Source organism: Dermacentor albipictus, chromosome 1, assembly GCF_038994185.2.
Source record: "Dermacentor albipictus isolate Rhodes 1998 colony chromosome 1, USDA_Dalb.pri_finalv2, whole genome shotgun sequence".
NCBI lineage: Eukaryota > Metazoa > Arthropoda > Arachnida > Ixodida > Ixodidae > Dermacentor > Dermacentor albipictus.
Window position 1 is genome coordinate 266,515,852 of NC_091821.1, and position 14,368 is coordinate 266,530,219.

Genomic DNA, 14,368 nt, shown 5'->3' on the forward strand with positions numbered 1-14,368 from the left:
GGTGGCCGGTATGGATCTCTCATGGCTCGGTGGTAAAACAGATCGTAGCGCCGTATACATATCGCTCCTAGGCTGAAATATGCGCCTGTCAGGCAAAATAAAGGACAGCTCTGCAAACGACACCACACACACTTTTAAAGGCAAGCTCGTAGGAGTTACTTTCGGGCTGTTATGGCATACACGATCCAAAGCAGAATGCGCACACGAAATCACACTTGGGCTGGTTGGCTGTATGTGTCAGCGCGAAAGCTATAGGCAGAAGGGACATACAAATAGAGAGTTTGACCTTGTTTCCACATTCCGTAGTTTTGCTAAACTAATCGCACCACCGTTAGGGCACAATGCGCAGGTGCACCATTCAGCGAACATTATAACTTCTTAAAGGCGCGTAAAGGGCACGCTCTTGGTTCCATCTCTCAAATATGTGGATGTAAGGACGCTTTAAAGGCTGCAAGCTTGCCCTCGGACCAAAAGGTGATGGTTCTCTTTTTTACAGTGCGAACTTAATCTGACTTGTTGCTGGCGATGATGAAGGTTGAAACGCGAAAAAAAAAAAGGTGAGTACGCCGAGTGCACGGCCTTGCTTCTCCCACATGCCTCGCAGTTCTACGATGCGTGCCATTCATCGTCAGCACTCGCCAACAACGTCACTCCCCGTGAACTACACGGACACCGTCCAGAGCGTAGTCATTCCAGCGTTCGTCGCAAGCGCAGGAAGAATCGCGAGCCCTCGGAACTACGGCACAGTTTGACCAGCTGCGCACGAGACAAAGGCTCTGCCGCCCGACTCGGCGGCGGCGATTCGCAGGGAGCGAGCTCCCCCTCCAACAATTGACATATGTGCGGGCAAGAATAAAGACTACTGTTCGCACGGACGCCTCGCAAAAGTCGTGCAACGCTGTGCCAAAGGAAAATAAATCGCAGCTTAGACGACAGAAAGGAAGGACACCAGAGAATTTAGGTGTGCGCCTAACTTCGATATAGCTAGACACACACATGAACGTCCTGTCGCCAAAGAACTCAATATGTCCGCGCATAAATCATGCCATTACAGTGAACGCGGAGAGCCAAAGACGCACCCGCATTTGTTTTGCTTCGAGCAAATGAGCCGGGATATGTCTCTTTAGAAAAGTCCACTGTCTTCATGCCGTGTGTTCGCCGGCGTCGTCTGCTCCTCCCAGAGACAGCTAAGGAGACTGTCGAGACAGCTTCCAGGCCAAGCAACGGAACGCGTTTATAGCCGTCTGGAAGACGTACGGAAGACGCTTCTCCGACATGGCGTCATCTCGCGGCGACAAAAAAAAAAAGTTTAGAAAAGCACACTTTATTTCTGTATTTTAAATATTTGCGCCTGCGAACCCATGAAAAACACCATGCGACTCACATTAAAGGCATAGGAAAGCGTGTCTACGTTTTCTTGTGCGCAGACGACCTTCCCGTCGAGTTTCCAAAGGCACTGCTCAGCCGCGATCTTGTTTGGACAGGAAAGTAGCCTGCATCGTTTTTGACTTCGATGCTGTCTTCGCGAAGCTGTCTACTCTGACGCCTTCGTGGAAATTGGAAAGAGACATTAGATGGCCGCTGACCGCTTAGCCGTCTACTCTGCCGTCTACGGCGAGTATTGGAACACTGCCAGTGACTTGTCGGACTGTGCCCCGCGGAAGATAGCAGAAGCACGTTAACAAAACAATACTACACGACATGAGAATGGTGAGTTCCAATAACATTTCAAGGAACACGTGAACATGAATAGGAAAACTAACAAAGCAAGACAGCCAAATATCACCGCAAACATCAGCAGATTCCCTTGTTGATAATATCTTAGTGGGCGTTTAGAACTGATGAAATGATGCTTCGAAGACAGAGAGTAGAAAGTATCATCATCTTCATCATCCTGTTCTTTGTCCACTGCAGGACGAAGGCCCCTCCCTGCGATCTCCAATTACCCCTGTCCTGCGCCAACCGACGCCAACTAGCGCCCGCGAATTTCCCAATTTCATCGCTCCACCTAGTCTTCTGCCGTCCTCGACTGCGTTTCCCTTCACATGGTACCCATGTTGTGGTCCAACGGTTATCTAACCGGCGCATTACGTGACCTGTCCAGCTCCATTTTTTTCTCTTGATGTCAATTGGAATATCGTCTATACCCGTTTGGTCTCTGATGCAAACCGCTCTTTATCTGTCTCTTAACGTTACACCTAGCAATCTTCGTTCCATCCTTTTTGCGCGGTCCTTAACTTGTTCTCAAGCTTTTTTGTCAGTCTCCAAGTCTCTGCCCCATATCTCAGCACTAGTAAAATGCACTGATTGTACACCTTCCTTTTCAATGATAATGGTAAGCTTCCCGTCAGGAGCTGGCAATGTCTGCCGTATGCGATCCAACCCATTTTTATTCTTTTGTGAATTTCCTTCTCATGATCAGCGTTCCCTGTGAGTAATTGACCTAGGTAAACGTACTCATTCACAGACTCTAGAGGCTGACTGGTGATCCTGACCTCTTGTTCCTTTGCCGGGCTATTTACAATTATCTTTTTCTTCTGCATATTAATCTTCAATCCCACTCTTACACTCTCTCTGTTAAGGTCCTCAATCGTTTGTTGTAACTCGTCTGCATTGTTGCTGAATAGAACAATGTCATCGGCAAACCGAAGGTTGTCGAGATATTCGCGGTCGATCCTTACTCCTAATCCTTCCCAGTTTAACAGCTTGAATATTTCTTCCAAGGAAGCAGTGAATAGCATTGGAGAGATTGTGTCTCCCTGTCTGACACCTTTCTTTATAGGTATCTCCCTGCTTTTTCTCGTGTAGAATTAAGGTAGCTGTGGAATCTCTGTAGATATTTTCCAAGATATTTACGCAAGCGTTCTGCACTCCTCGATTATGTAATGCCTCTATGAATGCTGGTATCTCCGCTGAATCAAATGCCTTTTCGTAATCTATGAAAGGCATATAGAGAGGCTTATTGTACTCTGCGGATTTCTCGAAAACCTGATTAATGACATGGATGTGATCCATTGTAGAGTATCCATTGTAGAGTGTCTGGGCATAAGAATTTGAAAGAATAAATCACCAAAAAAGTGTATCTAGGAGCATATGCGAACTTCATTCTAGCAAACGCTGCTCTAGAGTTTTCTAGCTTTTATGACGTCGTTTCTTCTTATCTTACAATGTTTTTATTATTTTGCTGTTAAGTGAACAGGAGTAGCCGTCACCATTAAAGGGTGACTACATCTCTAATTTTCATTCCGATACAAAAAGAAAAAAACAAAGGCAACTGAAGTAGACGAAATATATTTTGGCTTGCAGACATGCCGATATAATAAGCGACATTCTTACGCATTTGCGTCAGGATAACGTTTACTTTCGGTTTCTAGGTAAATAAACATTGATAAAAATTGATACCGTATCTAAGAAACTTTCTGGACAAGAGCACGGTCAAGCGTTTTACCGACTGAAAATGGGATTAAATGGTAACTACGGCGTTTCTTTTTTTTTTCTTTTTTAGCCCTATTAGGATACTGTCTTTTTCAAATGGCACTGACGGTTCTGTAACCAGTAAGGTGGTTCAAGTTGCTTAGAAACACATCAATAATCTCAAATAACCGATAAACGATGTACCGAAGCCGAAACGGGTAGCTGCTTCGTGTGACTCAATAGGGGGCGAAATGCAAAAACGCCTTTGTCCCGTGCATTGGGGGCCCGTTAAAGATCCCCAGGAGGTAAAAATGGCGTGCCTCATCATCAGATGTGGTTTTTGGCACGTAAAACCTCAAAATTCCATTCAAATGCTGCCTTTGACGTCACGATGAGTCGATGACGTCAGACCCTACACTACTGTAAACATGCAGCACACGTGGTGCTAACGCAAAAAAGAAAGAAAGAAAGAAAGCGAAGCTGACGATGTCTTCTGGCGACACGCGGAGCTCTTTCCAGCTCTTTCGAACTAGACAGGAGATATTTAGGTGACGATTTCAGCGCTGAAGTTTCAGCGCGTTTGTTTTTGACCCGCTGCCACCGCACGAGGCAGCTGACGTGCTAAAGTTCAACGCATTGTGCTGCGGCAAGACGAAGAGAAGAACCGGTTATCCCAACTATCAAAACGATGATTGCCGTCCATTGTCTCGTAGAAACAGAAGCCAGCTTCGTCGTTTCTGGGCAAAGTGGCGGTGTAGTCTCCGACGTCACAAACACAGGGTGGCCAGTAAAACGCCATACATTTGTGGGCATGAGTCGGGAACACGCAAACAATCCTTAAAATTCATTTTCAGGAAAACTGAATTACTTGCAGACATATCATTTGGCACAAATAATCAGAGTGCAAAAAAGAGCGCATATTGAAAATTTTATCAAGGTCAGTAGACAGAGAAATCGCTGGAGTTGCCCTCAAGTATCGTGTATTATAAAGTAACGAAGAAAACTTCTTTTAAGCTTTTACGAAGTCCTGCTAAATTCATGTTCCATAACAAACGACAGTCAGAAGAAATTACCAAGTACGCGGCTGCATCGTCAGAGAAAAGAATAGCTGCACAGCCAGTTTCCAACACTTATAATGTAAAAGCGCGGGTACAGTTCTAACTTTATCCCCTTCTTGTGAAGATCTCTCTCTCTCTTCGAATATTTTCCGCTGCGAGATGGGCTCCGGTGACATCTTGGTTTCTTACTCCTACCTGTCCGTTGCATGCAAGCGTACGTGTCCTTGTACTAGTCAAAAGACTGCAGAAGGAGACGGCAGGAACGCGGCGGGGAGTCGAACCCGTGCGCTCGCGCTCTGCAGCGGAGCGCCACAGCCACACCAAGGCGAGTGTAATTTCGCCTACCACGATGCATAAACACATCAATGCTCCCTGTTTTAGTTGTCTCAATAGACCTGTACCAGTAAACATAATGGTGGCATTCTTAATTTTTATTCACTGATGTGCGAAACTGTCCAATAACGAATCAAACACTGTCCTATTCGATTCGTTATTCGTCGTTCACACAGCCAGACTTTTCCGGCTAAACACGATCACTCGCAATAAAATGTTGCTTAGACACGGCATTCAGCAGTAAGTATAGCTTTGTAGAATTATACATTCAGCATCCTTCGTCCTCTCATCGGGTTAAATCAAAATCATCTGACGCGACCATTCCAACTGGAGAAATTTTTCTCTCTCTCTCTCTCTTCTCTTCCGGTGACATTATGGTTTCTTTCTTCTACCTGTCCGTTGCGTGCAAGCGTACGTGTCCTTGTACTCGTAAAAAAGACTGCAGAAGGAGGCGGCAGGCGGAGGCAACTCTCTACTAGAATATACTCCGCGTTTTAAATATATTGGCGTAATCTTTGATAGAAACCTGCACTGGCAAAACCATTTATTAGCAGTTGGGGGGAAGGTGGCATCGGGGTGCATAAACTGCTTCAAGCACGTGACTATTTTGACACAAGTACATTACGTATTTTATATTTCTCCTTTACCCACAGTCATCTCTCATACTGTCTGGAATCATGGGAATGGACCTACAATAGTCATCTCCAGCCAATCAGAAAATTGCAAAAACGATCAATACGAATCATAACGCAATCTAAGCAGGATCACCCCAGCAACCCATTATTCCACGAGCTACTGATATTACTCTTCGATTCACTACGCCTCCTAAAAACAGCAACTGTCGTAAACCGTATCGTAAGAAACAACCACCCCTTCCATACATCATTGCGTACTACCAGAAATGTATTATTAGGCAACTTTAATCTACCTTCCACGCACAACGTTTATGGAGAACGACGGCTCTCTTTCATTGGTGTTCAGATATGGAACACTCTTCCACAAGAAATAACATACGCTCAAAATTTCGCACTTACAGCTAAAAAATTCTTTCAGCGCATGCATTAAACATGTTAAAAGACATATATCTGCTGTTTGCATCTCATTTATTATTGTAATATAACATGCACGATCTTTTTTAATTGAAGCAACTGTTTCTTGTTATGCTTTCTTTTTGTCATTTGTACTATGATATATCCCCCTCTCAACTTTTCCAAGTTTTTATTGTGCATGTGACGAAGTGTCTGCATTATAGAATTTCATCTCTTGGACCCATAACTAGCCTACGGCTACGGGTCCAAACAGTACTGGACACACTTTTATTGTGTTTTCATGGATAAATAAAGAATTTGAATTCCAGCGCCGCAGACGATGCTTGGCCGCGAAGGCATACAGCATTATATGGCCCCCATGATTACCGTTGCAAACTTTATATGATAATGCATGAACGCGTATGCTCCGAAGAGCCCGAGTTTGCGAAGAATTTGTTTAGTTCTTTCTAACACTAGCTTTGTACTTTTTAATAAACATATGTTGTATAATGTGCAGTGTAATCACAGAAATTTTCTATTTTTGTGATTACCAGGATGTGAAAATTGTTTGATATTAATAATACAAAGGCTGTAAATTATTCGCAAACTATTCGACAAATTTTCGACTCAATTTGTTTCTGGCACCATTCCACTTGTATCTGATTCGACCTCAAATTTTCTATTCACAGATCCCTATTTATTATTATTATTATTATTATTATTACTACTACTACTGCTACTATTGAGATACGAAGTTGTGTACATTGTCTTTTGTTGCTTTTCGTAATTATTCGATTTTTGGCGATTATCGTTATAAAAATTGATGGCCAAAATAAAGAATTCGAGTTTCCACAGAAGGAAGACATTGCTCCAGGTTTTGAAGATAAGTGGCCCAATTTGAGACCTCACAAATATTCAGAGCAGAATTTACTCACCGAGAAGAGGGGACGACAATGATGTTCAACCCTTGGTCGATAATGAACTGAAAAAAAAAAGTTACTAAAGATAAACAGCCGCTGGAAAATCACACGCGCAAAAATAATAATAAAGTGACATAAAAGGAAGAAGTGCCCTGGAATTCTCGAAAAGGTAGCATTACGCACACAAAAAGATTCACGCGCAAATTAAATCATTTCACAATCCCCGCCCATACTCGCAAAAAGAAAAACCGCCACAGCGACGGCAGACGGCGCTAACGTAGGAGAAACTCTGTGAATACGGGCCTATATGATTTGACAGAAATATCAGCACGGTCAATTTTCTTTTTCTTTTACGGCTAAAGGCGCCTTTATTAGTGGCACGTGCATCCAGTGACACTCTTGCTTCTTGCGCAGTACTTCTGTTCCACCTCCTGAGACGACCGGGAACGAAAGTCAAAATAAATCAGAAAAAGAAAAAAAAATAGTACAGTACAAAATTCATAGGCTTCATTATACAGGATATCCCAGCTAACTTTAGCCAGAGTTTAAAAATATGCGAATGCCACATAACTGGACAGAACAAAGGCAATGTTGTTTGCCGTCGCTTGGAGATACTCAAATTATTTCTTTTTCATTCCGCCTAATTAGATAATTAGCCTTAACTTCTCAAATTATACGGAATGTTTCGATGAGAAAATTGTAGAACGACACGCGTTCTGCAGGACTGTAAAAGAAAAGTTACTCAATCAATCAATCAATGAAAAACTCCCGATACAGCTTTCTGTTGCTCAATACATGCTATACAAAATTGTTTTTCCGAGCATTAAAAGAAGCCCTCGAATACACGCGAAGTGGCTAGAGCGGCCAGTCGCGCGGCAATTTCGCGTGCATTTACGGGCTTCTTTCAAGCCCGGAAAAACACTTTGACGTAGCCCGAATTCAGCAACACAAAGCTGCATCGGGAGTTTTTCATGTCGTTCTACAATTTTCTCATCGACACTTTTCCCCTAATTATAATATTTGAGAAGTTAATTAATTAAGACTGATGATCTAATTAGGCGGAAAGAAAAAACATAGTTTGAGTATGTCCAAGCGGCCGCAAACAACATTACCTTCGTTCTGTCCAGCTACGTGGCATTTGCATATTTTTAAACTCTGGCTAAAGTTAGGTGGGACACCCTGTGTACTCATATAAGGCCGTCACTTATTCAATGAACAATTTTTCGAGGTCACACGAAGTTTCTTCAAGTGCAACTGTTACTAAAGGTATACATATATATACATATATATATATATATATATATATATATATATATATATATATATATATATATATATAGGGTGCTCGGAAAACTGGTAATTAGTATCACGTTTAGCTAAATTTTATTCTAGAAATTTTCTTATATTTCTTCGGATATTTTAGTTTTCGATTATAACTAAATTATTTTTACTGCATGCTTTCATTTACTTTGTTCTTTTTTATTCCTAACCGGCCGACACCTCTTGAAACGATTCCTTTTCTTTTAAGTTGTTCCTTCTGCCTGTTTAGTCGCTTTTTCTTTTCCTTCTGTTTAAACAGTCACTCCCTCTTTTGTCGGAACAGTGAAACTAAATGTCTGGTAATGCTTCAGGTTACAAAATATGCAAATAATCTTCATGAATGTTAAGTTGCACTGCATATTTTTAACAATTAAGACACACGAAGGTTTTAAACACGATCACAAATACAACATGATGCGTGCGTGTGACCATGCTTTCCCCATGCGTGTCTTTTAGAACTATGCAGCGAAACTTCGCATACACGACTAAAAACTAATTAAGCTAGCCTACAAGCAACCTGCGAAAGAATCTTAACGTGGAAACAGGCGTAACTGCCAATCCCATAGGCTCACTTTTGAACGCGAGAGCGGTATGGGCCCCGCGTCGCAGAAAATCTGGCGTCGGCGCCCCGCGTCCAGCGCCGACCGTCGCTTCGTGAATATTCATTCGGAACCACGCACACCCAACCACGCAGGCCCTTCGTGTAGCGCAAAGAAGCTCCTGAACTGATTGAATTTCTCGAAGTAAAATGCGTCAGAAAAATCGTAAAGAGCGAGTTACACACAACCTACAGACACGATAGCGTCGGATTGTACTTTGAATATACGAGCAGACATAATTCTATAGCCGGAAACTCGAGCACAAACCCTTTTTAACGCGATAGCGTTTTCCAGCTGCCGTTTGAGGTCTGTCTTAGCAGGAGCGGCGCGGCCCCCTCGGTTCCTTGCACACCATCAAAAAAAGAACCACAAAGCTCGCCTTCGTGCATAGTGTTCACCGCCAGCGTTTCCCGGAAAACATTGCGGTTGCACAAGCTTCAGTTGCCGGAAAGCGTAAGAGGCACTAGGGGATCTTTGAATGCTATCGCATTCCACTTAAAAAAAAAGGGGGGGGAAGGGGGGGGGGGAGTTACGTGCCAAAACCACTTTCTCATTATGAGGCCTGCCGTAGTGGGGGGCTCCGGAAATTTGGGCCACCTGGGGTTCTTTAACGGGCACCTAAATCTAAGTACACGGGTGTTTTCGCATTTTGCCCCCAGCGAAATGCGGCCGCCGTGGCCGGGATTCGATCCCGCGACCTCGTGCTTGGCAGCCCAGCGAAGGCGAAGCTTAAGCGTCCTAGACATTCTTCCCAGAAAAATTTTTTATACATGTTTGTTATAGCGCATGTATCTATAATGTTGTTATTCTTAGTGGCGTCATTTTTTCCTTAATATTTTTTTAATTCTTCATTTTTTCTTCTGTTTGGGCCAGAGCATGGTCGCAGTATATTGAACCACATAAATTTGCCGAGATGAGAAAGCTTATTAAAAAAAAAGAAAACACCGGTACTATAAAAGATGTCTTGCGCCAGAAATCACTGTTGACAATGCATTCGAACAGTGGCATCCACTGGATTTGAGCGCATAAAGAATTTGTGTAAGTGGCCGAAACTGGAATGCGCAAAGTGCCGCGCGTGTATTCGCGGGCTCCTTCCACGCTCGGAAAAACAATTTTATGTAGCACGTATTGAGCAACAGAAAGCTGTACCGGGAGTTTTTCGTTTCGCTCTACAATTTTCTCATTGATACTTTTCACCTAATTATAATATTTGAGAAGTTGATTAATTAATTAAGACTAGTTATCTCATCCGACGGAATGAAAAAAATAATATGAGTATCCCAAAGCAAGGGCAAACATCATTACCTTGGTTCTGTCTTGCTACGTAGCATTCACATATTTTTAAACTCTGGCTGAAGTTAGCTGCGACACGCTGTAGATATATCAGAGCATACGTTTAGTTACAAGCTGAGCTACTGAAGTGTCTGGAACAATTAGAATGAATTTGAAATCACTGATTACAGCACACCAAAGCACTGAATCGTAGACCTTAGAGATCCGTCAGGTGAGCACGACTTCGGCGAAATTCTTGGAAACTCGGAAGTATAAAGCGGAAGTAGTGGCGTCACTAATGGCGTCCCACACAAGGTGGCACGATATTTAATCGGCTAATTAAAGGAAACAGTTGCCTGGCATAATCTCAACATCCGACGAGCAGAGCTGATGTGACATCACTACCTCCTCTATCGCTTCTCTCCCGGCGCTTACCTGCTCGCAACAGCTGCGCGCGCGCTCGTTACATGTTCTGACGTCAGCATCGGAGATGGTGCGTAACGTGCACTTCGTGCGCCGCTCGCTAGGGGGGCCAGGGTAAAGACGTTCGCTCGCTTAACCTAAGGAACTCCGAGGTGCGAGTGCCACTAAGATACACCTAAGTTAAAGATGAGGGTCGCCTACCATTTCTTTTTGCTGTCTTGTCCCGTTGTACTAAAAAAAATGTTTTGATCAGTTCAGTTGATCAAATCTTTTTTTTTTTCAATATTTCAGGTGCTATTTCTTCGTTCTCTTTTTTTTACGTTAACAGAACATTTAAAAGGACGCTCGTGGCATATAGTATAAATATGCTCATTGAGCTGAACTATTCGAAGAGGGGGACATTGGGCTACACTGGAAATCAGAATGCATAACTTACATTAACAAAACTTCCCTAATCAGCTTTTTAACTAACTACTTTATATACGAAGTACACGAACTGGAAGACAGCGATTTCGCAAGGCACATTAATTTACAACGAATTTTGAAACCAGCACCAGCTTTAAGATAAGCGCTGTTTAACTTGCACTAAATATGCACTGTTGTTCCACAAACTTTTTCAACAAAACGCCTTTTTATGCATTGAAGTTCAAAAATTACTAGTACACCAATGTATTTCGTATTAAACTTTGAGAACGCATATCTCGAAACCGCTATCATCCTCATACTTGGTTCCAAAAGGATATGACTTTATAAGTCACCGGCTACAATTCGTAAATTGCCATATGTGCCCTGAAGTGGTTTTAAAATTAGCGAACTTGGTTATGAGTCAATATCCATGCTAATTTTTCGTGCAAACAATGTCCGCCTCTGAGTAATCTAGCTTTACAAGTAGAATTGTACTACATACCATCGGTGGGGTTTAACATTTCTGTCCACGATAAAAAAAAAAAAACCATTACTCCCTTTATCTCTCTTTCCCCCTCGTTTTTTTTTGTTGTTTCTTTTTCTGGCGGCCTGTGAGCTGGATACTTCAAACACAGCAACTGTAGCTTCTTAAGCTGTGGCGACGGTAACATCTTTAAGCTATGAACTCCTGGTGAACGCGACAGGTTTAGAAGGACTACTTTCATCGAAAACGGGGCACGATGCTCGGCTGATTCATTTACAAGAAGCAGTAGTGACCAAGGCCAATGCTGAACCGCAGTGCAGCCAGAAGCACATCGCACTCCAATTCAACCACAGATGCGGTCACAGCGCGCATGAACCGCACACTACGCTAGCCGTTCCCCATCGCCCCATCTCAGTTGCTCGTTTACTGATTCTTTCGTTAAACGCTAGAAGCACGCGAGCAGCGCTTTACGGTTATCACAACGTTTCGCAACGCCAAGGTTTACTATAATTAGATTACGCGACGACTGCAAAGGACACGGATGTTTAGGTTGAAAGAAATACGCTGAAAGAAATACGTATGTGCTCGTGCTGAACTTTTCGAGATGTGTGGCCGAATCCGGCACTACGCACAGAGCGGCAAACACCAAATGACATTTCAATACCGCTATAACAGGCAACAGATAGGCGATTCAAAATCATTCAAGATTAGAAGCAACACACAGCGAATAAGCATTGGGCTGTACTAGCAACGGCCGATGACAAGAAAGCACTCTTGCTGCTCTTACCCCTGAAAACACGCGGTTCTACTGGCGTCACCTCTCAGTAGGCTCTGCCGGCTCGATGGTGCGCTTACTTAACGCGAGACGTTTATTTGCAAGCGCTTCCAAAAACCGGTTGGAGACTGGTGCCATGCGCGAACCTCAGACGGCGCATGAACGAGACGCAATACGCAAATGAGGCGTGCGGGCAGGAGAGAACATGTGGCGCGTCTGTCGTACAAGCGTCGCTGAATCTCAAAACCGAGCGGGACGCTTCTCCGCGGGTGAGAGCGGCCAGTGGAGTGCGTCCTGCCGCTAGGTTCCCAACGGCGCCGACACTAGCTGTCGGCAAGTTTCGAAAGGATACACAGGAAAGAATAGGAGAAGAAAAGAAAGAAAAAGAGAAATACTGAAGAGGCGCCGAAGAAACGCAATCATACGCGAACCGCAGCTAATGTATCCCGTATACGTGAAATACGTGCACCACGTTGAGGCAAAAAGTGAAAGTTGAAAAAAATGCACATGAAAATAAGTATGACAGTCGACATACTGAAGTTGCGGAGGAAAGCTGCAACAGCATGTTTTATACTGCTCGCGCGAATTAAAATGCCGCGTGGCAGCTTTGCTTTCGCTTGACAACTGAAAGCAACAATGGCCAGTAATGTAGTAAAAAAACAAGGAAAAGTAAAATCTAAGCGCGCGGAATTTAACTACGTTTAAGATGCCGCACAAGAACGCTTCACAATACTTCTTCACATTGGTTTCAAATTGATCCTGCGCGACAACCAGAGAAACCCGTCACAACATCACGCAGTGTAATTTTTTTACATTTTTCTTCTACTTTCATGACACCGGGAAACTGTTCACATTTCCTCGAGCGCCCCGATCCCTTTCTGCAAATACCGGCTGATCATTTCGGAAGCGTACAAGCAACAGTAGCTCCCAAGAACGAACCCTGGAATACTCACCGGGATGACACACTGGCAAGCGGCGACTCTGAATGACAAGTTATCCTATACCAGACTCAAGGCACATTGTTACATTCATTAGACGAGTGCTCTGCGAGGGCAAGACAACAAAAGCACATGACGTTATGCGATTGGTCCCGTCTATCACGTGACTACTACAAATGGTGCTCGCCACCGAGCGGTTCTTGGAGAAAGTACATGAATTTGCAGAACGAAATTTCTACAAGAACAGATGATTTCACGTCACAATTTTTCAAAAGTAATTAATGCTCATTTTATATTACTCAGAAAAAAAGCTTCGTTGTGTGGGACGAAGCCAATTTGACGCTAGTTTAGCGTGCATGTCGGAAACATTGAAAATGGGTTTGCGAACGGTGCTGTGTTCTCACTACATTTGCACTCTGAGACAGTGGTTGTAGAAAGTGTGTTGAGGGCGCTGCGAGCGAAATGGCTATTTGTGGGTTCCTGAGAACGGCGCGTTCAGCGTACTTGTTCCTGCGTAGAGAGATGTGCTGCTCAAGCCCATACGCTTTTACGCGAGGTTCTATATTAAACCTAAGAGTTTGCGCTGCCCTGCGCATGCCATTCAAGGTCCTGTGGTATCATGATACATTCCTATCGCCTTGGCATCGTCGTTAGCGTCGTCTGCTAGCGAGCTCGCGCCCGTCGAATCAATGCGAGATTTGTTGCCCGTGGACTCTGCCACTTGTTACACAAGATCTACAGTGTGCGCTTTTCCCTTTTTGCAATAGCGATTTTTCGATAGAATAAATCTCTAAAATCGCATATTGCACAATCCGGCCTGTTCAGGTAGAATACTTGAAGAAGGGGCCATCGCTTGCACGACAAATCGCAGTGACCACGTGCACATTAAACGCACCAGACGGAAACTCGAACCTTACAGATTTCTTTTAAAAAATGTAGGCATTTACTAAATTTCGTCTTATTAACTTAAAAGGATTGTGATTTACTATGCACTTTTCCTAGCAGGTCCTAAATTTATTCCTTATGTACTTATAATGCGGGTCGAAGGGCCCATTACGGGCATTCTTTCAATCTTTTATAAAATAACTTTACACTCATTCAGAGTTGCTTTGTTAACTATTCTTGGCTATCTTGTGTCCAACTATAACTGGCTAAAATATTGCGGCATGCGATAACAGCCGCGAAGTGTCGGAGAAAAGTGACGCCGAATTTACAAAAATTGCATTTTTGTCACGTTTTCAGCTAAATTCCGCATTGAGAAGGTCACAGCTGAAATTATGAAAGTCTTTGTATCTAATAGAATGAAGCCTAACAGTTGGTTTCAGAAAGTTCAATGGGAATAATTTTTAATTTTTATTTTTATTTTATGCAATATTTTTTTTCAGTTTGGTCCTATCAA

At 43.3% G+C, this 14,368-nt stretch overlaps 1 protein-coding gene across 2 annotated transcripts in view; it reads right to left on the reverse strand.

The window, feature by feature from the left end:
• LOC135915636 (band 3 anion transport protein-like) overlaps positions 1–13,094 on the reverse strand; it is a 316,698-nt gene extending 303,604 nt beyond the window's left edge. Inside the window, exons 1-2 of one of the 2 annotated variants that reach the window (XM_065448767.2) lie at positions 12,985–13,094; positions 6,769–6,815 (exon numbers count right to left, since the gene is read on the reverse strand). The gene's annotated coding sequence lies outside the window, so the exon portion shown is untranslated. The remainder of the gene's footprint in view (positions 1–6,768; positions 6,816–12,984) is intronic. The other variant, XM_065448776.2, reaches the window with a different exon arrangement.
• Between the last annotated feature and the right edge of the window lie 1,274 nt (positions 13,095–14,368).